The sequence below is a fragment of the Galeopterus variegatus genome, unplaced genomic scaffold (assembly GCF_000696425.1).
Source record: "Galeopterus variegatus unplaced genomic scaffold, G_variegatus-3.0.2 Scaffold3698, whole genome shotgun sequence".
In the NCBI taxonomy this organism is placed as follows: domain Eukaryota; kingdom Metazoa; phylum Chordata; class Mammalia; order Dermoptera; family Cynocephalidae; genus Galeopterus; species Galeopterus variegatus.
Genome location: NW_007729809.1, coordinates 46,724 through 50,795, shown reverse-complemented (window position 1 = coordinate 50,795; position 4,072 = coordinate 46,724).

The following is a 4,072-nucleotide window of genomic DNA, read 5'->3' as shown; positions in this document are numbered from 1 at the left end:
CTCCTCACCCACCATCACCCACCCTCCCCACTCCCGTGACCAGCACCACACACACTCGTCATGCACACACACTCACACCCAACACACATCACATGCCACACACACACACCACAAGCACATGTCACACATCACATGCACACTCACCACACACACATATCACATGCACACACAGGGCATGGTATGTCATATGTTACACACTCACCACACACATGTCACATGCACACACAACACAGTATGTCATGTGTCACACACTCACCACACACACGTCACATGCACACACGTGCACATGACACAGTATGTCATATGTTACACACACTCACCACACACACATACATGTCACACTCACACGCTCACACCCACCACACAGCACATGTCACAGGTACACTCACCACAACCACATACAGGTCACACACACACTCACACCCACCACACAGCACACGTCACAGGCACACTCACCACACACAGATCACATGTCACATGCACACACACCCACCACACAGCACACATCACAGGCACACTCACCACATGCACACACCGCACAGCACACATCACTCACCACACACACGCCACATGCTTGCACACCTGGGCTGGCACACCATTTGAGATGAGCAGATGGAATGGCCGAGGAAGTGGGAGATGCAGCGAAGAGGAAGGGTAGGGCCAGCTGCCACACACGGCCTGGATGCTGAGCAGTGACTTCTGTATGACTCGAGGTGACCTCTCCAGCCCCCCACCCAGAGCCCTTGAGAAAAGCCCAGAAGTCATGGCCACACACTCTTCACCGAGCCTACACCAGGCTGGGACCTCCATGGGCACCCACCACTGTCTGCCTAGGCAGGGAGAGGAAGTGCCGCCCAGGTGCCCGGAGCCACAGCAGCACGGGCATGGGATCCCTTGTCGGGTGGCCCTGAGGNGCCAGTGGGCACAGTGGGGTCTGGAAGGCCAGTGGGCACGGTGGGGTCTGGAAGGCCAGTGGGCATGGCAGGCTCTGGAAGGCCAGTGGGCATGGGGGGGTCTGACCTGCGGCCATGGGTGCAGGGGTATGTGGCCAGCAGGGAAACGGCCATGTGCCACCTGCCACAGAGCACACGGGCCCAGCACACCCCGGCCAGTTCAGTTGTGGACAACAGGCGTCTCTTATTCCTTGTCATCAGGGCAGGCTCCATCCATTTTATGACAGGCCTCAGTACCCTGGACTTCCACACAGGACCAGGTCCCACATCACATGGCTGGCCTTGCCCCTGTGGTGGTGATGTGGAGCCACGAGAGACACGGTAATTTCCCTGAGTGTTGCTGACTCAGTGTTGGGGCGGGTGAAGGCGCAGGTCTGGGAGGGCCAGGATGTGGATGAAGAAGGTTCCTGCTGATGGACCGTGTCCGTGCTCCCCTGTGCCCATCCAGCTCCTCACCCACCATCACCCACCCTCCCCACTCCCGTGACCAGCACCACACACACTCGTCACGCACACACACTCACACCCAACACACAGCACAACTCACACATACACTCACACATCACACGTCACATGCACACTCACCACACACACATCACATGCCACACACACACACCACAAGCACATGTCACACATCACATGCACACTCACCACACACACACATCACATGCACACACAGGGCATGGTATGTCATATGTTACACACTCACCACACACATGTCACATGCACACACAACACAGTATGTCATGTGTCACACACTCACCACACACACGTCACATGCACACACATGCGCATGACACAGTATGTCATATGTTACACACACTCACCACACACACCACACAGCACGTCATACATCACACACACTCACCACACACATATACATGTCACACTCACACGCTCACACCCACCACACAGCACATGTCACAGGTACACTCACCACAACCACATACAGGTCACACACACACTCACACCCACCACACAGCACACATCACAGGCACACTCACCACACACAGATCACATGTCACATGCACACACACCCACCACACAGCACACATCACAGGCACACTCACCACATGCACACACCGCACAGCACACATCACTCACCACACACACGCCACATGCTTGCACACCTGGGCTGGCACACCATTTGAGATGAGCAGATGGAATGGCCGAGGAAGTGGGAGATGCAGCGAAGAGGAAGGGTAGGGCCAGCTGCCACACACGGCCTGGATGCTGAGCAGTGACTTCTGTATGACTCGAGGTGACCTCTCCAGCCCCCCACCCAGAGCCCTTGAGAAAAGCCCAGAAGTCATGGCCACACACTCTTCACCGAGCCTACACCAGGCTGGGACCTCCATGGGCACCCACCACTGTCTGCCTAGGCAGGGAGAGGAAGTGCCGCCCAGGTGCCCGGAGCCACAGCAGCACGGGCATGGGATCCCTTGTCGGGTGGCCCTGAGGGGTGGGCCCTGAGCTCGCCTGTCCGTGGAGGGAGAAGGCGGCTCAGACAGGTGCTGGGCACAGCGGGCTGACCCTCTGTCACCCACGGCGGCCTGTGGCTGAGGATTGGCACAGTCTCGTGCTCAAGGTCTGTCTTCTGGAGCTCCTTGTAAGGGCTGGGGTTGCTTCTCCTTACGTTCTAGCAGAAGCGTCACAGAGCACTGGGAAGAAGGGAGGGCAAGAAGCTCACGACGCAACCCTGGGTGTCACCCCACGAGATGGAGCATGAAATGATTCGCCAGTGAGGTCTGGCTGGACCCGAACCTGGGCCCAGCCCCGTCACTTAGGAGCAGCGAAAGCTCAGGCAGATTCACCTCCCTGAGCCTATTTCTTCATCTGTAAAACTGGTGAAGCAAAAAGCTCTTAAATCCATGTTTAAAAAAATAATTCATGTCAGCAAAAGCTGATCTGAATTGAAGCAATTTATAATCTTTATTTATCCCTGTTCATGTAAATATATAATACATATATATTCATGTAACTGTACCTCTCTCTCTGTATGTAGCTGCAGACATGTTAATGCACTCGATTATGGAGATTCTTGCTAAGGGTGTTACATCGTATGTGGTTACATACCATGTTAATTTTCTAAAATAGGTAAAACCCTAAATTGAAAAATACATCTGGCCCCAAGGGTTTCAGATAAGGGACCGTGCATCTGTAGTACCTAATAATGAGTTTATAATGACTGGATGATGTATAGCATGTAAGCCCCACCACAGTGCCTGGCACACAGTGAATGCTCAATAAACCCTGGTTGTCATTACTGCCATCATCATCATCATCATCGTAGGCCCCAAGACTGGATAGAACCTTCTAGAGCTGCACTTACAGAAGGCCATATGAATGAGGCACACCCTCTCTGCTACATGTTACCAAACCACAGTGAAAAACAATAAACCAAAACGTAAAGAAAAACAAATTGAGAACACAATAGATGAGCTACTTTACATGTTATCCAAAAATTACATGCAAATCATTAAGCAAAGCGCCAGGATCCCAAAGGTCAAGAAACACATAAGAGGAAATACATTCAGCCGCAATAATTTCTAAAGAAATGACAATTCAAACAAGAATGATGTAATATTTTATAGACAATATGTTATTTAAAATGCCAATGACAACAGCAAATATTGCCGCCAGTAATTGGTGACATTAATGTGCTCCTGCACTGGGGGAGAGGAAACTGAACAGCCTTCTTGGAAAGCAAATTGGCAATATATTTTGAAAGCCACTCAGTGTTCAAATACTTAGACCCTGTAATTCAACTCCTGGAATTTTANATTTTAAGGCAACTTGCCAAGAAGAAAAGGTGTCTCTCTGCATGCACACAGGTTAATCGCAGCATTCCTCATTTGGGCATTTATGAGCAGGCACTGAACCAAGGACACAGACGGCGGGCCATGCCTGATCCTCAGCACAGCCCCTGACTGTCCCTACCATTATTACCGCCACCATTCCACAGGTGGGAAGCAGAAGCAAAGCGAAGGTAAGTAAGGTTCTTCTCCTACCACTTGGTAACTTGGGGATTGGAACCCAGGCATGGACTTTGGAGCTGGGAGCTCAATGTCTGTGTCATGCTGCCAACCAAGAGCATGGTGGCAAAAGATGAAAGGAGC